Source organism: Pelophylax lessonae (assembly GCF_965119305.1).
Source record: "Pelophylax lessonae genome assembly, chromosome: 2".
NCBI lineage: Eukaryota > Metazoa > Chordata > Amphibia > Anura > Ranidae > Pelophylax > Pelophylax lessonae.
Genome location: NC_138769.1, coordinates 318,819,173 through 318,841,938, shown reverse-complemented (window position 1 = coordinate 318,841,938; position 22,766 = coordinate 318,819,173). Strand labels below are relative to the sequence as shown.

The following is a 22,766-nucleotide window of genomic DNA, read 5'->3' as shown; positions in this document are numbered from 1 at the left end:
CATATAAATGTTTCAACTAAATTCTACTGGTGAGTGGCCAGCTTAAAATCACTTATGCTGGCCATACACGCACAGAATTTCAGCCGAAAATGGTTGTTTTAAGAAAGATGGTTCGAAAATCGGGCCGTTAGTGAACACAAGTTTACCGACGATTTCGATCATGTGCCCGGCTAATGTCGATGGATCAATAGCGAAAACTTTTATAGTTTCTACAAAAGTTTTTTTGTGTATGGTAATATTGAAACGAAAATAATATTCTGACTCATATTGTGCATGTTATTGAACGATCATTATGATCATGAAAACGATTATGTAAAAGAGTTTATTCTGTAAGTTAGTGGTCAACTCGCTTTCGACCGACGAATAATCGTTCAGTCTGCAAATGGCCGAAATTCTGTGCGTGTATGGCCAGCATTAGGGACAATTGTTCCATAGAAGCTGGGATATATAATTCTCCAACAGGAAGAGAATAACTAGATTCTGTTTTGTATAGATTATTAACATACTATGTAAACAATAAAGTGATAAAAACATGTTATGGCTGAGCCACCTGTCATCTTGTGCAACTACAAGTTAGCTTACGGACTTCCATAAAAACTTGGACTTATAGCTCTTCATCATCAGAAAAGAAAATAGCCTACATTTATCATTGTAAATAAATATAATTAACAAGAACAATTGTAATAAAATCATATTATGACTGAACCGTCATACTGTGTAAATATCAAGACACATTGGAACCTATAGTTCTTAAACAGTTTAGAAAAACAACTACCTTCTACCATTATGGCACAGCCATGCTCAACCAGAGTACCCTAAGGTTTCTCTAGAGGTTTCTAAAGGGCTGTTCACATGCATGGGCTGAATGCCGGGCGGCATCAGCAGCTTCAATAGAAACCGGATGACATTTGGTCCCTGTGTACGGCAGCTTGTCCGGCAGAAGCTGACTGAACTGCCAACTTCTGTTGAAAGGGAATGACCGAAAAAGGTCTGCCGATCAGCATCCATGTGTTCTGGTGGGGGGAGGGGGGGCCACCCCCCTGTCAGAACACAATAGCTCATCGGGGGAGATCGTTCGTTAGTACAGCAGTTCCTCCTGAGCTCTTCAGTTTTTTTTTTCATTCAGCCCGTCGGGTTTCTTGAGCTGTAGCTGATTGACCTTCCATATGATGGTGCCTACATAGTTCCATGTCCACCACCCCTTGGCAGAGTCAGCTGCAAGACAGGGATGATCTTGATGAGTTGTCTTTGGGAATGACATCCCACCACTGTAATGAGAGTATTCTTCACTGAGCACCAAACTAAGAGACATTTTCCCAATAGCTCCTGATTAATGTAGGGGTTCTCTGAGGCCTGAAAATTGTTGTAAGGGTTCCTCTGGGGTGAAACGCTGGTATAAAATATATAACCATGCTTTACAAGCTGGGTTACATTTTTCTTTACATACTAAACTGATATTACAGCTGTGCATTATGTACTGTAGATATGGATATAACATCCATGTCGGAATATGAGACTCGATCACTATTTCCTTAGAACGAGAAATATGCATCTATTATATTGAGTTATTTTCCAATACATTGATTATATCAGTTTATGACAGATAGGTATTTCTTTTTATTTTTGTATTTCTACCAAACAAACAGGATAAAGGGTAAAATGTGTACAGATGTGAAAAAAGGCATAACAAATATATTTTTAATGTTGCTCTATAATCTGTCTGATATTTTTCGGAGGTGATGTTCTTCATGTAGGGCATGATGGCACTTGTAGTTGTTTAGAGACAGGAGGCCCAAGCGTCTCTTGCTAATAGAGTCACATCAGATTCCATTAGGACATGTAAGCACGTATACCTGTACAAACAGGAAAGAAGCCTACATTCTTGAGTTTGGTAGTTTTCACCCTTTTTGTTTTCTGTTTCTAAATTGTTATATCCATAATCCTTTTCTTTTTGATGAATTTATTTGTTCCGTATGGAGTATGGAAATGTGAATAAGAAGGAAGGTTGTAATTTATTTAATTGTGTCATTCTCTTGTCTCTGCTATTTATTTCAAAGAACCTGGTTTATTAGTATTGGTACAGGTCTTAAAATGCAACCAGTGAGAAGAATGAGATTTGGCATCTGGCTGCCCTCCTATCTCTGCTGTCATAGGTAATTGGTCCAGCAGCAATTCTGCAGATATGCTTAGAGGTGCTTAGCTGTAGTATTACGAAGAACAGGAAAAACTTGCTAGTGAGGGGGGAGTGAAGCAAATCTTCTTTTGCAATGCATAGGCAAAATACAGACTTTTGGGGCTCATTCACTCTCCCTCTTTCCCATGCATTGTGTTAACGCACACATATTGGATAAGATTTGTCATCAGCATACCAACAAGCTTCTTTCAATGTGAAAAGCTCTTCTTTATTGCATGATCACATAGAAAGACAATGATTGAAGACTGCACAGGTACCCTTCGTCACAGGGTCCCTGCACTGTCCTAAAACGCTGAATAGCTGAATAATAGGGAGTGGTTGCAGCACCCTCTTAACCCTATAATTGATTCCAACATGGTGTGCTAAAGGACTATACTCCATGAATGCACACATGTTTAAGTGTTTGTTACCCCCAACATTTTGTATTCCTGATATGTGCCTGTTGTACCATATACTTGTTCAAATAAGTATTCTGTTCTGCTTTTTTTCTTTGTGTGTTTGTGTGAAATTTCTGGTGATCCTGAAAATCCCCCTACTTTCCTATTTCAAACTAACCATGCTAGGCATGAGAGCTTATTCATCCCAAAGTGCTCAGATTCTGGCTGTGCTAGGAGCTCAACCTGCCTGTCCTTCAATGGACAGACTTGTGCTGACACATCCCCCTAAACAGCCATTCATTGGGAAGATCAGTATACTGCCAATGCAGGCAGTGCTGGATTTATAAGGGGGCAAAAGGGAAAATTGCCCTGGGCACCCCTGCCAGAGTGGGCCCCAGACTTCCTTTATCAAAAAATGAAATATATTTCCACTTGCGACTTTAGTAGTGTGTTTGTTAAAGAAATTGTCCAGTTTGCAGCTTCGGTCATCTCTCACTCCATTTCAACAGGCAGTTTTATTTTGAAGGGCTTGTTGAGACCGTGTCAGGTGTTAATGTAGCTCCTAGAATATAATTGAGCACGATGGTCACTAGTTATTCAGGAGAAAGGTCGTTCGGCAAATTGGCACTGATAAAGAATTACCTGTGAACAAAGATGACCCATTAAATACTAAGTGCTCTGTGCCTATTGGATGTCGAGATCAGTAGCCTCAAGAATATGATCCAGTTTGATGAGTTAGGCAGGCCATATATTATCAAATTTTTTTTCCTTACATCACAGGTAGTAGAAAAGAAAATCGCTTAATTCCTTTATCAACACAGTCAGTGTTCATGGAGGAGGGGGGCGTGGGCCAGCGGAACACAATGAATACTTCTAGCGGCTATAGCTGTCGGCAGTAATCACATGTAAAAAATCCAACAGGGTGGTTGTACCCACCCAAGTTGATTGGTGGATCGACTTGGGTACCACCAGCTTGCCCATTGATGGATCAGATTTCGGCCTGTCCCTTCTGAACATCTATGGCTGGCATTTATGTTCGGCTTAATTTAAAGATTTTGCAAACGCTAAGTGTAGGAAGAAAGACTTTTTGTAAATATTGTATTGTGATGCATAACTGTGATATATGACTTCCTAGTGCCAATAACCTGTGTACTGTGTATTCTTTCAGTCAATACAATTGAAAAGAAAAAAAATATCAGACAACTGTCTTCTTCAAGAATTAAAGTGGAGTTCCAGCAGGGGGGGGGGGGAATAATAAAAAGTCAGCAGGTACAAATACTGTAGCTGCTGACTTTTAATATAAGGACACTTACCTGTCCAGGGAGCCCACGATGTCGGCTCCCAAAGCCGACCTGTCCATCAGGCTCCAGGTGCAGGTGTCGGCGTCTTTACTAAGGGAAACAGGAAGTGAAGCCTTTCTGAATGTTCTGCTGTCTTCTGGGACCTGTGTGTGTCTCCCAGAAGGCAGCGGGGGAAGGAGGAGGGGGCCGCAAATTACGTAGGTCGCCGTGGCGCCGTTACATGGAAGTAGGAGCGGATACCTGTTTTTTTGACAGGAAACCCCCCCCTTCCACCCCCGAAAGGTGCGAAATGTGGCACCAAAAGGGGGGAGGAAGCAGTAAACTGGAGCTTCCACTTTTGGGTGGAACTCCGATTTATTTTATATATTTTTTTTAAACAAATGCAGTTTATCATTCATTTCAGTTGACTTTTTGTTTGTATACAACATGTGAACTAGGAACTTGAAGTGCCCCGGGCCCCCCAAGGTCTAAATCCAGCACTGAATTAAGGGCAAAGCAACAGGTTTGGTGAAATGCTGGCATGCCATACTGCTTATATTCACCTTTCCTTCAAGCTCTGTGTACATTTTAGGGGTCTCGGGTCTAAGCCTACACAGAGGCTAAAGACTCTCTCCCCACCCCTGTAAGACAGTGCATTTACTTGATGCCTGCCTCTGTATCATGGAGCGAGAGTTGCATGCTACTCACACCAGGTAGTTTTTTTTTTTTTTTCTTCGTTCTACACAGCCAAACAAAGTGGTTGATTGAAGGAAAGACTAAAACAAGAGCACATGTCCTCCTTAATTTGATGTGAGGCCTCACTCATTAGCAGTGAGATGTAAAAGGCAGAAGAGAGTTGACCAGGTCTTAACACATGGAACTGAAGTTAGTATTTTGCATAACTCCTTTTTTGGGGCTCCCAGGGTATCAAGAGGTATCTTCCAGGTATCTATGAGGTATGAGTAGGAACTTGCAGGTGCATGCCTTGCTGTCTACATAGCAGTTAGCTAGCTTTATCTTCACAGGTGTGCATTAAACCTAGCTTTTTTCATAACTCGTTTTTTTTATTTTTTTACATTTTTTACAATTAACAGTCTGTTCAAATTAGACAAACTGACTTGCCAAAAAAGCTGGAAGCAAAACACCAAGTGCACAGTACAGTAACTCAATCAAACGGATATCAGAGAACACCAGATGTTTTTTGACTGGTTACTTTGGCTATTGCAGTTTGTACATTGACTTTTTTTTTTTTTTTTAATTCTTTCATTAAATCTACAGACAAAAATAGAAAAAAGTTTGCCTGAACTGGAGGTCAGCATGACTGATCTGACCTCTCCAGCCGCCTGCATTAGTATTCTCTTGTAGAGAGTTGATTGGCTTGGTTGCCGATCACTATTGTTTTCTTAAAATGATAGATTAACTTTTTCGATGGCTGGATTTTTCATGCATATTTACCACCATCTAATGTCTGTAGGCATCTTTAACCACTTGCCGACCGCCGCCCGACTATATACGGCGGCGGTCAGCCCCTCCCAGGCAAAGTGACGTACCGGTACGTCACTAGCCTGGGAGCCAATAGGGGTCGAGTGCGCGCCGCCGGAGGTGCGCTCCCGCCCCCGCTCGTTCACTAAGAAGCCTGCGCGTGTGACCGGCGGACCCGATGTCCGGCAGTCACTCGCGATCGTCGGGTGGAGAGGGAGAAAGGCAGGCGGCTAATGTAAACAAAGCCGCCTGTCATTCTCCCCTGTGTTAAAGCACAGATCATACGATCCTGCTATGTAGGACCGTTGATCTCTGCTGTTACACACACAGCCACGTCCAATCACAGTTAGAAGCATGGCCCTAGGGACACACTTAACCCCTCCCTCTCCAATAAAGTTAACCCCTTCCCTCCCAGTGTCATTTTTACAGTAACAGTGCATATGTATAGCACTGATGACTGTAGTAATGTCACTGGTACCCCCAAAAGTGTCAAAAATGTCAGTCAAGGGTCCGATCTGTCTGCCGCAATGTCGCAGTCCCGCAAAAAAAATCGCAGATCGCCGCCATTACTCGTTAAAAAAAAACAATAAAAATGACAAAAATCTTTCCCTTAGTTAGTAAACGCAATAACTTTTGCGCAAACCAATCAAAATACGCTTTTTGCGATTTTTTTTTTACCAAACATATGTAGCAGAAAACAAATTGGCCTAAAATGTTAAAAAATTTTGATTTTTACAATTTTTTTGGGGAATTTCATATAAAAAAATGTGAAAAATATTGTTATTTTTGCAAAATTGTCGCTCTTTTTTTGTTTATAGCGCATGATCAAAAAATCGCACAGGTGATCAAATACCACCAAAAGAAAGCTCTGTTTGTGGGAAAAAAGGGACGTCAATTTCATTTGGGTACAGCGTCGCACGACCGCGCAATTGTCCGTTAAATTCACGCAGTGCCGAATCGCAAAATAGGCCCTGGTCAGGAAGGGGGTAACTATTTCATGGATCCTTGCAGTTTCAAGGCTTGACAAGTTTGACATCTATTTACTTGATGCCACCTTATTTTTGATATTTTACCAAAAAGTTAGGTAATATATTGTGTTTTTATGCACTAAAATTAACCTTAGTTTTTTTTACTGAAAATAGGGGCACGATGCACAAAAAAAAGTTTAAACTTTTTCGGATGGAGAGGGATTAGTATAAACAGAAATATTTGTAACATTAGGCAGAAAGTACCCAACAACAATGTACAGTACCTTGCTTGAGAAAACAGGGTAATTCATGCCTGTATGTCCAAACTCAATTTGAAACTATTGGGCACAATTCCATTTTTTACTTACTATTAGTCAGCAGCATTTATGCACACAACATAATTGTGGGAAGGCAAACTGCGGTTTGCGCCCTTCTGTGTGAATCGCTCAAAACATTATGTACAGAGGAATTTTATTTGTTTGATTAGATTTGTGTATCTGTTCATGCACCACAGTATGTAAACAACAGAAGTTGAGCTACAGCTTTGTTGCAGGATGCATGGTATGATACTAGGTGGTGACCGTTCAACTGTTGATGACCTAAACAACTACTGGAAGCCTGGTTTAAATGCAAATGTCTCATGTCAGTGGGTTTTTTTGTTGTGTTAAATTACCTTCAACATTACTGAAACTTTTACTTGAGGATTTGTACACCCAGAGACATATATGTAGGTAAACAAATTAAATTTGTCACTTTAGCAAAGTTTGGAAATGGTTGTCTGTGCAAAATGTACACCTTAACCCCTTGGCGCTGACAGTATGCATGTATGCATCCCAGCACAGTAGCCAGCAGGGATCCGTAAGCTCCGGATGCATACATGCGATCGGGAGCTTTCCGATCACGTGATCACTGTGACAGCCGATCACAGCTGTCACATGACCCGAATGCCTGCCTCTGCCTCCTGGTGTTAAGAACTCTTAAAGGCGGTTGATGGGAAGGGGTTAAAGTAAATGTTACCTCAACATTTCATATTCCTGATATGTGTCTGTTGTACCATGTACTTGTATGTAAAACTATTCTGTTCTCTTTGCATCGCTTCCTTAGTGTGTAATACCTAGTGATACTGACAGTTCCCCTGCTTTCCTATTTCAAACTGACCACGCCAGAACACGGAAGCACATCTATCCCATAGTGGTCCATTTTCATCTTTGCATTCTATTTGGGAGCACAGCCTGCCTGTACTCAAATGGTCAGACTTGTGCTAACAACCCCACCCCAAGCTCTTTACTGGGAAGATCAGTGTGCTGCTGTTTCTCTGCCTCCTGCTGACCCGCCCCCAAGTTAGTCTCCACCCCTACCTCTCTATGCCCTTTACGCAGCTGAGAAAAAGAAAGTGGTTGTTTTACAAAGTAAGAGTTCACATACAACTCTGGGCGCACAAACACTTGACCATGACCATCATTTGCTACTATGTGCTACACATACTGCAGTACTTATTCTCTGGCTCCATCCCAGGGTTCCTCAGGTCCTTCATGATCCCCTATTTAACCAATTGCAGACTCCCCACCGCAGATATACTGTGGCAGGCTGGCTCAGATGCACGAACTGATGTACCTATACGTCGGTTCTCGGATTCACTCCTGAGGGTATGCGCGTGCCACTGGAGGCGCTTGCACCCCCATTAGGCAGCGGGAAAGCCAATCCATGGGGCGGGCAGCCGTGATTGCCTCTGGGCAGCCAAGATCGCTCCCTGTGGACAGCAGACCGTTGTTCTCTCTGGAATGAAGACAGAGTGCCTGTGATCCTCCTATTTTTAAATGATTGTGTTGAGGTTTATATGTATTCCCTGAGACTCCAGCTTGTGGCACAGCAATCAAATCATATTTTATAGATACAAGGAAGCCCAGGTTTTGTTTAACCACTGCATTTAAGCCCCTCCCACTATCATGTTTTGTCACACCCACTTTTGCTGCAGCATGCTACTGTCTCCCTGACATATCCCTCATTCTCAAGTTCAAAAGTTGGGAGGTATGCAATAGCACAGACCTAGCTATCTGGCATTGTGCATGTGAGATAATAACTATAGGACAGAAATACTCTCTCTGTCACATTGATTCAGAAACACTTTCCCAAAGTTATGAGCAGCTGCAGTGTAACTACTGGAACATAGGTATACTTGCATGATAGTCTCTTCTGGTCTGGATTTACAACATGGACAGGACATGTGGCTGAGACTTTCTTTCTCTTTCTCTCTCTACTTCCGCCTACTGAGGTTTTTTAAAGACAGCCTCCAAGAGACAGAAGGTTATAATACATATTTACACATAATACTACGCAATTAGCAGCTAACAGGTGAGAGCAGCAGATGCCTACAGTAACATTACAGTAAGCTCAATGTCATGTAAAGCATGTGTTGAATGTGTAACACGCACAAAACGCCCCACACCCTCAGTTCAACCCTAGATGCACACATGTGAGCAGGTCCTAACCCTTCTATGCAAAAAGTATATCCTGTAGTGCTTCAATTCTTATGACTTAGAGTTGGCCTTAAGGCGTGTGACCTGCTGCAGCTCAGCATTGTACGTTTTGAATCTGTGAGTCTAGAAATATTACAACTGCCATTACTGACTTGCTTTAAAAGACACAAAAAGTCTGGTCCTGACATTACTACCTACTGAGTATATTTCTGAGCTAATTGAAAAGGGTACTGATGGCCAAACTTTGTCTTAGGGAAGCAAGTCATCTGACAGCTGCAGAAAGTTTCGTAAAATTACAAACTTAGCCAATTTAGTAATTTTATGTTAACGTGGAATGGAAACCTTTTTGTCCTTGAGGAGAACAATGGTTATCACCACTTCCCCTAGAGCTTTTGATTGACAGATATTTGCCCCATAACCAGAGGCGTGAGATTATCTCTTGATCTTATCTGTCAGCTCAAATCCTCAAATTGCTTAAAGACTCAAAATGATTTTAAAGTTATTGTTGCAAATTTCTCTGCCACAATTCCTAACCCTGTTCTTGTCCACATTGATTTTTTTGAGTGAGAGAAAGGGACCCCTACATTATGGGGAAAGCAGGTATGCAGACTAAGAGTTCTGGGTGCAGATATGTCACCAAGAAGTGTCTCCAAGGTATAAAAAAAATTGTTCAGTATCTGTCAAGTTAGGAAATATGAATTTTGAGTGAAATGTCCTATTAAACTGGAAATAAACTCATTGATTTTTCCCAATACAGGCATGCCTTGAATGATAACGATCGCAATTCGTGCTCTTAACCAAACTGTCAAGCCATCAAATAGTTGGTGTTATAACTATCACACATGCAGCACCATGGCAACTGCAGATCAAATATAAGCTAAGATAGTAGCTTTCCTGGCTGTAAAGAATAGGGGGATTTTGTTCCCCTTTAAAACCTTGAAGACTTTTGCATTGCAGAACACAAACACCCTCAGGTTTTTTTTTAGAAAATTAGTATGGCTCTTTAAAAGGTACAGCCTCAGATTCAGAAAGCCCTGCCACCAGTTTTCTTGGCTTTACCGAAACGTGAAGGGTAAAGAAGATTCAGGTAGTTCTTAATAGTGCCACTGTTACAAATTGGCACTATTACTGCATGCTGTTAAAAAAAGTTCATAGATAATGAAACTGGAGGTAGTAAAAGAGGAGCTCCAGCCAGCTAAAAATAAATAAATAAAAGTCAGCAGCTACAAAAAGTGTAGCTGCTGACTTTTAAAAAACAGCCACTCACCTGTCCCACGGTCCAGATTTGCACTCACCCCAACCATCTTTATCCTCCTTCCTCCCTTGGCGGCGCTGGCATCTTCACTCTGGGCACCCGGCTGTGAAAGCTTGCGGCTTCACAGCCGGGTGCTCATTGCGCATGCGCGAGTTGCACGGCGCATCCTGGATTGGTGGATGCAGTCTTCTGGGATAGAGAGGAAGGAGAACTTTCATTGCTGAGCCTTTTTTACCTGTCAAAATCGGGTACCTGCTTCCCCCCCCCCCACTCCTCAAAAGTGCCAATTGTGCAAGAGGAGCGGGGGACAAATCCTTAAAGCGGAACTTCCCCTTTTGAGTAGAGTTCCACTTTAAGACTAACTGTAAGTTGGCCTAAAGAGACGGGTATTGTACCTGTCTATGTACGCTGTGCAGCAAAATACATGCTTCTCAATGCTACCCCCCTTCCCTCCAGCTGTTTGGTTGTTAAGGACACTGTTGGCTTCACAGCTGACAGACACCTAGCAACCAACAATGCTGACAGTGGGTAGAGCCTGATGGGGAAGCGGGGACACTGGTTTCACATTGGATCCACTCTCTCCTTGTGATTGACAGCAGGCAGTGGGTGGATATTATAGGTAATAGCTGGCTTTCTGCCCACTGCCTGATGTTAATTAGAAAGAGAACAGTTCTGATGACAAACTAGTGTCTCTAAATCCTGATCAGGCTCCGTCCACACATTTAAGAAAAACTCCTTGGCTGCGCAACAGTTTCAGCGGATGAGAGGGAGCTTAGGTGCGCTGAGGATAGAGTGTCTGTATGGACACCCCAGCCTCATTGCATCTCCACATGTGGTGCTTGCCCCAAAAACTGATTCAGTGCACTGAATTAACCCACAACTTGAACTCGCTCATATAATGACTAGAGTCCTAAATGTAGACAGGGCCCCTCAGACTTTAGATGACTTTATTGTGGTGCACTTGCTGTCTTCCTTGCGTGGGGAGCACAAAGTACATCCAAAGAGGGCTTGGTAGATAGAAAGGACTCGAATGGTGCTGGTAATGTTCAGTTAAATCAGGCAGGTACTTTCATTGCCAAACAGAGTGTAACAGCATCACAGATTCTCCTAAACAAGTGATGCAGAGCAACAGCAGTTCAGTGATCTGGCTTATGGATTATTGGGCAAATGCCCTCTCACTAATCCTGTGTCCAGAGGCCCAAGGGGAAAATATCATAGGATCGATTCTCCAGGTTTTCCCGACTGGCTACCACACACTGACAGGGATGACTAAAGATGCACCCGGGTCCTCTCTGTAGCCCTGGATGTCCCCCTGCTGACCTCAGAGCTGTAGCAGGAATGATCAGACAAACCCAGAACCACAGCACCCTTCTCCAGCGTCCAGTCTTCTCCACTCATGATAACTCTCCTTTTCTCCCTGGAAGCCTCTGTTGCAAGATCCCTTCTCTCAGTACCTGGGCTGCTGGTATCCAAGGCTGCTGTTAGAAATCGCGGGGCCCCGTACAGCCTACCTGGCAGGGCCCCCTCAAGAAAATATTAAAGATATATTTAGCTAAAATTACAACAAAATCACTATTATCAGACACAAATATAACACAACTCACATAATTCCTGCTAAATCTAAAAAAAAAAAAACTATGTTAAATAAAAAAGAAGATGAGGTGAGAAAAATATACATGCTGGGCAGTTGGAGCTCAGTGATCAGAGAGACAGAGAGAGAGAGAAACAAAGTTACAATTTACAAATAAACTCCTGAGCAGAGATAAGTGCTGGCAGGGGGATTAGTGAGGGATGACTGTCTCTTTCTCAGCAGATAAAAGCTGATAGCAGGGAGAGGGACAGAGATCAGATTCAGGTGCTGGAGGAAGATTTCTGTAATTGTTGTCCATCACTAATCCCCCTCTCTGTGTGGGCCCCCCTGTGTGCTCGGGCCCCCTACAAGAGGGCTGGTGGTCCCCCCTATCAGCGGCCCTGCTGGTATCCATAGTTTTTATCATGGAGATTACAGTGGGGCAGCCTGGGTTGGGGACTACATATCCCAGAGTTCCTTGCAGTTCTTCCTCGATTGGCCAGCCCCTCCTGCCAATGGAGACACGGGGAGGGCACTGAGTCTCTGAATATGTCTCTCACTCACTGCACAGTGAGAGAAGGAGAGGGAGGGGGGAAATTCCCTAGCAGCTGCTGACAAGCTGTGTGTCCTTGTTAGCCTGCCTTTGCATATATAAGTCTCGGGCTGCAGCAGCACCCACTACATAAATAATCTACAAACAAGTTTTTACTGCTAAGTTGTGTGAAAGCAGATCTTTCATGGTAAAATGGCTAAAACAAATGGCTCTAAGAAGCCATTTGTAAACAGACTGTTCGTCAATTCCCCCCCACCCTACCAAAAAATCAGTACCCTTCCCCTGACTTCTGATGGGTGATGAAACTGTGCCTCCAAACAGAGCTGGTAGCATTCTTGAAGGACTTGGATTTTTAAGCTTGGCTGGGAGGCACAATGACACCCCCCAAGGAAATGACTGAGGCCAGTGCCTTTTGGGGCAAACGGTTCAATTACAAATTGCTTTGTCAGTTTGTTTGGGGGTGTGATTGAAGGGGCTGGCAAAAAAGCAGACCTTCTGTTTGCAGTGAAAAATCCACTTTAAGGCCCAACTACAGCCCCAAAACCTTTTCTTAGGGTTTGAACCATTGTCATGATTTGATTGCTGCCTGTGTCCCACTGGGGAAATTTCTCCCACATTCTGTCCTTGTTATAGGGGGGAGGGACAGGAATTGATGGGCAATCTCTCCAAGGGTAACGCATACAGCAAAAAAAAAAAAAAAAACCTACCCACTGCTTTTTCTTAGAGATTTTTATTTCTGTCTGTGCGGCTTAAATTTTTGTGACCTTGATCACCTTTATATCCTGGTTTAACAGGGTAAAAAAGTGAGGGGAAAGATTTCCGATAGCGTAACTGAAATGCAAACGTGTGATTCAGCCCTAAGTGAATAAAGAAAAACCACACTTGTGCAAATTATCCTGGGATAGCATAAGCACCACATAGGGTATACTCAAATAAAACGATAGTGTAAGTAGTGCTATTAGCGCTGTGGCATAAATATTCAAATAAGGCTATTAACATCAAAGGCAGCATAACTGTGACCTTCAAACATAATTGTGCAAAACAATAATGTACGCCTTAAATAAAGTGCATGATAATCACAATAAACGACGATTAACATGTGAATAATACCACATAGGGTATGTTCAGATGACCTTCAAATCTGAGCTCTTCTAACTTCCACAAAGTGTCACCAAGTCCTAAATATAAAAGTTTACTGAGCCACTACCCTGATATACAGAGGGTGGTTTACATTCAAAGCCCATCTGAACCTAATATGACTACAGACCGGCTGTTCTACATATTTTTTTCTTCAGCTGGTAAAATTATGTGACCATAGATATGACCTCTGGACATGTGAACACTTAAACCCTTTGAATAGCAATATTTACTCATGGTGTATCCTGTATGTAGGGTAATGATAAGCCAAGGGTAAAAAAGGTGTATATGTGGGTGCTTCTGTGGGGTAGAGCCCTGGATCCAACTGGTTGAATAGATCAACATCCAGGAAGGTGTGATTAAGGAGCCGTGCATGCTCCGAAACATGTTACCGCCCACCCACATCTGACACCGGCCGCGTGCGTTCCAGCGTGGTTACCGGAAGCCCTACCATGCTGTGTGCACACCGATACACCAAGCAGCCTCCCGGACACTGGACAACCGAGGAAGGGCTCCTCCGGCTTAAAAGATATGCTGCTGATCCATCTCCAGCTTCTGCTTTTGGCTTTCACTTTAAGAACTTCTTGTAAGTTGTTTTAACCCTTTTATGTTCTATTAAATGGTCTATATTGCACTTAGAGGTGCCTTGTTCTCTTCTACACCGGAGAACTGCTACAGATGGGCACAGCACTGGTTTGAGTGAGGATTCCGGTAAATATGGGGGGGGGGGGGGAAAATAATGCCTAAACATTTTTGGATCTTATTCAGAGAATACATAAAGGTAAAAAATGTTTAAGCTTTAAAACCACTTTAACTTTATTAATTTTTGTGTCTAGGTGACCTGGTGGTTCTTCCCCCTCCCCCCCCCCCTCAGGAAATTACCTGCTTCTTTTTGTATTGCTAGTGACATGATAATCAATGACTGCTCCTGGCTAGGGATAAGCTCCAAGTTTGGTCCAAACACAAGATTGGATCAAGCTTTGGCTGGATGGGCGTTTGTCCAGACTCCAGACTTTCTACTTGTTTGGCGGTAGGTAAACATAATTTATAGTATTTTTACTGCTAATATATATGACAGCTTAATGTAATTGATTGCTGAGGAAGTGGGCAGGCGCTTGTACCTGCTGCATTCTTAGCAGCCAGTGATGCCTCATTCATTTACTGGCCATGTAAACATGGGGTGGAGATAGTTCTATCGTCATTGTCCAAAATACGGCCATATAGCCATATTTGGATAATGACAGTGGCCATATATGACCATATTTGGTCAATGACATCACCCAGTAGACCATGCCCCTTTGTTTACTTTTTAGGGCAGGGCCTGCGAGATGTCATTCTGTGCAAGCAGTCATCGAGAATGATCTTGTCCATCGGTTGGTGAGGTTTTTTTCTTTCAGACCCCATTCATTGATTGACACAGATCTACAATGCTGGATGACTTGATTGCTGATAAATGTACATCATGGGAGATTTTGTGGGTTTTTTGTAATTTATATTAAAGGACTTGTCAAAAAGTGTGTCTTTATTTACACTTGACATTTTTTTATTGTGAATGAGTAATGATACTCTGCACCCTCTACCCATTCACATAGGGAAGGTCAATATCTGGAACGCCCCCTTATTTTTAAAGGGGCTTCCAGTTTCAGGTTGTCAGGGATAGGTCCTTGTCCTCATCAGGTTGGGGGCAAAGTGCTTCGAGAGGGGGTTCCCCTATGGCAAGGTATCCACCCAATGTTGGGAGCATGGGGCCTGGTAGAGTTCCGAGGGGGCACGCTGGCCCCCATCCTTTCCTGGCCTACTAGTTGGCAAGCTCGGATAAGAGTCAGTTTTTTGCATGCACTACTCTTTTTCAGCGCACTGTGCCTGCACACTACTGCAACGCAGTGTTGCGAATCAGGCACACAGGAGACAAGGCATTTTGCCTTTCATGTGGTGGGACTGTGCTAGAATAACTGCCCCGCGCAGTCCAACTGCATGAATGGTGTGACCTTAAAATATAACTAAAACTAAAAGTATTTTTTAAATTTTAAGCAGAGTAAAGAGGAGTTAGAACCACTGTCAGGTTTTATTGCTGTCTGTATCCCCATTAAAGAGAATTACCCTCTCTAGTTGTCCTTTTTACCATTAGAGTTGAAAGTGTAAGTAAAAGAAAATCCCACATTTTCAGTTATTCCCCAGAAAAGCAATAGAGGGGAAATCTTCCAATGGGAACACTAGTTCTGGTGACCTGATTGCACTTCACAAGAAAAGGTTGTTGGTATAGGTTTCTTAGAGTAGGCAAACTATAGTTACTTCAGGGCTAAGCCTGAGCTGTGTGTAATCTGGTTCAGGGTTATTTTAGGTCAGGGTTGGATGACTCAGCGGCCAGCCTCTCCTGGTGCCTCCTCCTGTTTTCTGGGACATTGGAGAATTTTCTACACATAGTGGATGGAGGTTAAGAGAAGCTGCATGGCATAATTATGATGGCCTCAGCCAATCCCCAGCAAATGGATGCTAAGTCTGCTGGCATGAGTCATGCCAGCAGAGGAAGTCTGGTGGAAATTGGAGATGGAGTGCTGAGGCTGTCGGTGGCCCTCGAGGGTTCCCCCTAGTCTGGGGGGTGGGGGGGTGGGAGTGACCTCAGGCCTGGGGCTTGGGTGCTGGAAGCCCCCCTAAAACAGACGGAGGAAACCCTTCCTGGAGGCACGGGAGCAAGGAGAGGACAACAGGAGCAGGTCAGCACATCTAGGAGATCTCCTGAGTCAGCTGGTGGGCTGGTGAGCATCAGTCTGGAGGACTGCGGGGAGAAGCTAGCTTGGAAGGCTAGTGAAACAGGCAGCTGCAGCCAGGTGGGTTGGCAGTGGCTGAAGAGGTGGTGCTGGGATCAGTAACCACAGGAGTGATGCAAACTGGACACTGAAGTTCTACTACACACCTAACGGGCCTCGGGTTCTTGCCTGTAATGGGTTTTCTGCTTGTCTAGATTTAGTGACTGCCAGGCATTTACAGTGTTCCAGTTTGGTTCTGCAAACAAGTATGTGCTGGAGGAAGAAGAGGAGCTGTGTATATTGACTGTGTATAGGAAGAGTCGTCCCTGAAGTTCTTGTGGAAGTCAAATGGGCATCCCATAACCTCCCATCCCTATCCAAGTTATAACCCACAATAAAACAAAAAAAAAAAACAAAGTCACAGACTGTTCTCTGACTCAAGTGTGCTTGTGAAGATTCAGTGTGCCTGGCTGCGCATTGTGGGGGATCCCATTCTACTTGAGGTTTCTTAGGAGGTGCGCTAGATAAGTTATTTCAACAGTAGCTAAAGGAAAATTGTAGGAAAATATAAGGTCTGCCATTGCTACCTTCTAAAATGGTAGTCTTTCTGGCCTCAGTACTTTCTGAGTAACTGACTTTGAAAAGACTCTGAAAAATACAGATTACAATGAGGGAAGTTGAAATTCCCATATATACAGCATGTTCCAGGTCAGTGCCTCAAAAAAGCTGAAAAACCACTGGATCCGATGACAAGGTAGGCAACAAGAATTTTCTTATGGAGAGATTTCCTTTGAAGTAAACCTTTGCTCAGCCCATGCAGGGAAAGTAACAGGCTCAATTTAATGCTGTCCCCACCCCCATACTGAAAACCAATTGCACGATAAGATCTTTGCCATTATATTTAATAGCACTGTTCTCATAAGTGCAGCTTACAGCCTTTGATTATCATGTTTTTATTGCTCATTACTGTACAAAGGAATCCAAGAATCTGTTAAATGAATTTGGCTCATGTTTTGTATATGTGCTAACTTGTAGTCCTGCTTTCTTACCTGAGAACAATTAGGAGTAGGGATGATGAGTAAAATTAAGGCTTTGCATTTGAATGATGAGATCTTTTGGCAGAAATTGGGAGATTTTGTTAATATTTCACTATTTCAGCTAAATCCATTGGAGTCAATGGGGTAAAAATTAAGAAACATAGAAGGGTGACAGCAGAAAAAGACAAAGTAGTCCATCGAGTCTGCCCCTATCTGACCCTTTTGTCTGTACCAAACATCAACTACTCTTTAGGTAAACAACGCTTTCCAGGGTCAAGTTTGAACTTTCCTCTTACCATTTTAAGGTCATGTCTCCGATCTTAGCTCCTCATGTCTCTGATCTTAGCTTTATATTGAAAATACTGACCTCCTGTAGCTCTCTCCTACTCGCTCTTTCCTTTGTCTTCCAACCTGGAGCTTTGTTGGCTTAGAAGGTATTCCACAATTCTGGTATATGGAATGCTCTGTGTTATTGATGACTTGGTATTGTCTGACTCGCTGCCCATGTACTGTATTACATGCATCCAGACAGTAAGACTGAAACTTTTATCTTTGGCTAATGTTTTTCGAAATCTTAATAAATCTATTCACCGTGAAAATACTTTCCTCCCAAACCTTAGTCACACCCTTAATGTATTTATAGGTTTCAATGATGTCCACCCTTTCCCTTCTTTCCTCAAGACTGTACATATTAAGTTCCTGCAGTTACTCCTGATATGTTTTATTCCTTAAGCCTAGTTCACATAGGCCAAATGTGGCGCGGCATCGGCAGGTTCAATAGAAGCAGACCGACATTTGGCCCGTGTGTGCTCCAGCTGGTCCGACAGAAGCCGAGCATTTGGCTAGCTTCTGTCAAAGGGCATGACCGAAATAGGTCTGCCGATCAGCTTCCAATCAGTGTCCTTAACCATTGGCTGAGAGCACTGACTGGAGTGTACTGGTGGGGGGGTCATCTGCCTTTCAGAACACAATAGCACAGCAGAGGAGATCTCTGTACTAACATCTCATAGTTAGTATAGTGGCTCCTCCTGAGCTGTCAGTTCAACCTCTGCTGGGTTGAACTAAAAAAAAACTAGGAGTATGTACCAGGCTTTAGATTTTTCACTACAGTATTTTGTGGCCTGTCTCTATACTTGTTCTAACTTATCTTTTTGTAAGTGGGGTCTCTAGAACCGGACACAGTATTCTAAATTAGATCAGGGCCTTCTTTCTTCTGCTTGTGATCCCCTTAATAATGCACCTTAGATTTTATATTTTTTAACAATTTTATATTGTTAATTTTCCAATCATCTGTCCAATCACAGCACGGGTCTGCAGAGAAATTGTGCATGTAACCTTAAAAAAACAAGAAGTACTCCATGATGTACGGGCACATGCTGTGCCGCCCCTCCGCAGTAAATGACCTGTGGGTGGGCAGCAAGTGCTTAAAGTGGACTGAACACTAATAACAATTCAGACAGGCACGAAGCAAAAAAAAAAAAAATAAGCGCAGGGCCTCATGATGGGGGTACAGGGACACGGGCAGTTAAGGGTTAAGGTGTGAGGATCAACTAGAGGTCAAGGTCAGGGATTGGGCAGTCTGTAGGTAGGTGGGCCTTACAGTCAGAGAACAGTGGGGGTGCTTACAGTGCATCACAGTATCTCGTGGGAAGCAGAGAAGAACGGATCCCCGCCCTCCCGCCCTGGAGTTTCGCTTGTGTGTCATGTTGTTTAAAAAAAAAAGAAATATAGAAAATAAAGATAATGATGAAGGAAAGATAGAGTGCGGACAGTACGTATATGTATATGTTGAAGGGGAGGTGGATTGTTGGTTGGTCATGTTATTATTTGTTGTGGCGGTTGGGGGTCTTTGGAGGCGGTAAACAGTTTTGGTAAAGTGCATAGGGTGATCTATCTAAGGTATGGAGCCCTCTAGTGTATCCCGGTTAATAGTGGATTAACGGGAAGTGGTAACAAGGAGGTATCAGTGGTGAAGTGGGTTTGTCTCCGAGCTGGTGTTGCGCGGCTGGGGACCGTTGAAGTATTTTTACACTGATACATATTTAATTGGAATTTTTGGTGCCTCCCAAGACCAACAACTTTTCATGTGATACTGGTTTATTTAAGGTTTCTGTTGTAAAAAAAATGTTATTTGTTAATAAAATGGCCTACTGGGCCAATTTTTCTCCAGCCTGGTGTCACTGGTATTTTGTTCAGGATTATGGGAATGGTGGGTAAGGTTAATATGGGGAGAGGCCTTGGTAATACCCTAATCAAGTACACAAACAAAGCAAGGAAATTATAAATACAAAGAACACCCTCTACGTAAAATGAAATAAAATTTCACCTAAATTGCTTAAAAATGTAAACTGAAAATGTCCACTTCGAATACATTTTACCTACAGCAAAGCTAGTGAACTCTATCACTCCACTCATTCCTAGTTTGGAGATTGCTACAAACAATACAAAGGAACAGGATACGTTTTCATATATGTACATGGTAGAGCAGGCAAATATCAGAAATATGAAATGTTGGGTTACATATTCTTTAAGCATATGGGAGTTTTTTTTTTATTTCTGTCCATCCAGTTTAGAAGTTTGCACAGCCCTTAGCACATGGCAGGGCTGGAGACCTTTTTGTTTTGCTACTGCAGTTACGTAATAGAACTAGGTCTTGTTCCCTCCTCAACCAGACAATAAAAGGAGAAGCTGTAGACCAGGGATTCCCAAACTACGGCCCTCCAGCTGTTGCAGAACTACACCTCCCATGAGGCATTGTAAAACTCTGTCATTTGCAGCAGAAGAGGATTGCCGTGGCTCAGGTCATTGTGTCTCTGTGTTTTTGGGCATCACTCATCGTGATTGATGAGGTCCCCGAACGACACAATTGATTTTGGATTTACACTGGGGGCAGTGCTTTATTGTATTTTTTTCAACAGTGTCTATGTGTTCATTTACTTTTTTCATTTAATTTTGTAAATGGGCAATAAGGATTACTATTTTTCCCTTACTCATGTGTTGGGGCTCATGTGCCCCTTACTCAGGGTTTCTATGCGTGCGGGGGCTGGATATCTGGGGGCAAACTTATTTTAAAGGGGCCTCCCAGATTTTAATATTTGAAACCCTCACATCCACCAGGAATGTGTGGATAAGTTCCTTGTACTCATCAACATAGAATCAGGGTGCCTTGTCACATTCCCCACTCCCCTTCCCCAGGTAAGGTACCCTCCCAATGTTGAGGACTAGTTCGGGGAAGGGTGATATGGATTTTGGGATGACACTACACAAAAATTAAAAACAAAAAGTGTAGGGTCCTCATTGAAAAAACAAAACAAGACCCATATATGGGCAAATAGGCTGGCTGACTAGTGAACCATATCAGGCCAACATTGGTAAAGTGCCTTGCCAGGGGCCCCCTTGGCAAGACATATTGTCCCCATGTTGATGGGGCAAGGGCCTCATGCCCACCTCTCCTGCTATGGTGGTCAGTGGGGGAGGTCAATTTATCAAAATCCTTAAGCCCATATTAAAATAAGAAGGCCCCCAGATATCAAGCTATCCTCCATACCTACTGTAAATGCGTGTGGGGTACATAGAACCCCTTGCTATTCATTACAAAATGTAACTCCTAAATACTGTAGACAAAGAAGTCATTCCCGGCCTGTGTGAAATTGAATACAGCAGTACAGGTGTTGTCTTGCCTGGCTATTGCCTGCAATAATCTTCCAGTTCCAGTACTATACTTTATTAGACACTCACAAAATGTCTGCAGGCCTATGCAAAACATGTGATTGCATAATGGTATGTGTGATGAACATTTGAAGCCTCATTATGATGTGTCACATCTAAAAGAAAAGTTGGGAATTGTAGACATTTATAGATACAGCAGTATCTAGTGAAAGTCTACTGTATTTTTCGAAAATAGACCAAGGACTAAAGGAGTCCTACCACATAGTTTCTGATTAGAGGGCTTTTTGGGGGACTTAATTGGTACTTAATACTTAGTTAGACAAACAGGTTCTAAAAAATAATGTCAAATTTTATTTCAATTATTTACATAAACACAAAAGACGAAAAAGAGACAAATATACAAACATTGCCAAAAATGCACTATTATATAAAAGCACTAGTACTAGTTGGCCAGTAATCCTCAGTTGATCTGCCATAGTGGCAGATCAACTATGGCAGATCAACTGAGGATTACTAGCCAACTAGTACATTGAGCTTTTATATAATAGTGCATTTTTTGCAATGTTTGTATATTTGTCTCTTTTTTGTCTTTTATCTGTTTGTGTTTATGTAAATAATTGAAATAAAATTTGTAATTATTTTTTAGAACCTGTTTGTTTAACTAATTATTAAGTACCATTAAAGTCCCCCAAAAGCCCTCTAATCAGCCACTATGTGGTAGGACTCCTTTAGTCCTTGGTCTATTTTTGATCTGTTAATTGGGATGAAGGTACCTTCTCTACTATTTTGAATTATCAAAAATGACCCTATAGACACTAAAAATCTTTACACTACTGTATTTTTCTTTTAATAACAGCCAACTGACAGTGGTAAACTGCTGGGAGCCAGTATCTGTGGCACTCACCCTGTTGGCATGTTCATGTTTATTCTCCAATGTTAACACATGCATGCTTATGGCCTTTTGCGGGATAGTGCTAACACCAATAAAAATGACAACAGTATATAAATGTACTGCACCATAGCAGTAACCATTGGCCTGTGCATACTTACTTTTGTTTCTATATTTTGTAATGCAAATTTTATTGCTCATGTACTGTTGGAAAAATAAAATATTTATGGGTTTACAAAGCTACTTCTAAACTATTTGCATAAATTGCTTGAATAGGGTCGCTGTTATAAGAAGGGAATTTACAAAATAAACTAGTATATTTTAACAATGGAATTGTTACAGTATTTTGGAACTTTTTCTTTGTCACTTTCCTGTTAGAATATGTAATGATCCCTAGATCTTATACAGTATTTACTGTATATAGTAAGTTAAAGTCGAGTAAAGTAAGTAAAAGCCCAGATGGCAGAAGTTGTTGGATAAGATGTATTCCTCTGCTGTTCTGTGCCACATAGATTTCCTGGCTGCTCTGTAGATTTATAAATCTGAACCCCAGGTTTTAGGCAAAATGTACCCTTGCAGTGCATGCCCCCCCCCCCCCCCCCACACACACACAATGTAAGGGTTTAAATGCTTGTTTAGTCTAGGAGTGCATAAGTAAGGTACTTACCTTATTCTCTGCTTCAGCAGGGTCCCTCCATCCATGCAACTGGTCCTACATAAGCCTCCTCCTAAGGTGCTTCGGGTCCCGGTCGCATGCTACAGAGGTAGATTTGTCCTAATATCCAGTGCTTAGCATTAAATAAATGGCACAATCCATTTTTATGACATCACATAAGTGAGGCTGTCAAGGATGGCTGAAATTTGCTGTGAAGTGACAAGGAGTTTTAATGCAAGCTGTATAAGAATATCATACAGTATGTGGAAGGAATATGAAGTAAGTTCCCTCTGGCCACAAAAACTGGTGATATGTCACCCTGGGAAAAAGGAAAGCATATTTCTTTTGAACATTGTGATGGGGATAAATCCTTGGTGCCCAACCTGATGTCCAAGGGCCAAATGCGGGTCTATAGTACTTGTTGTGTGGCCTTTGGACCCCGGCAATCTATAGTGGGAAGGGGAACACTGATTTGT

The 22,766-nt window shown here is 42.4% G+C and overlaps 1 protein-coding gene across 1 annotated transcript in view; it reads left to right on the top strand.

The window, feature by feature from the left end:
- CRYBG2 (crystallin beta-gamma domain containing 2) overlaps nt 1-22,766 on the top strand; it is a 221,013-nt gene that overhangs the window by 744 nt on the left and 197,503 nt on the right. The window lies entirely within an intron of this gene.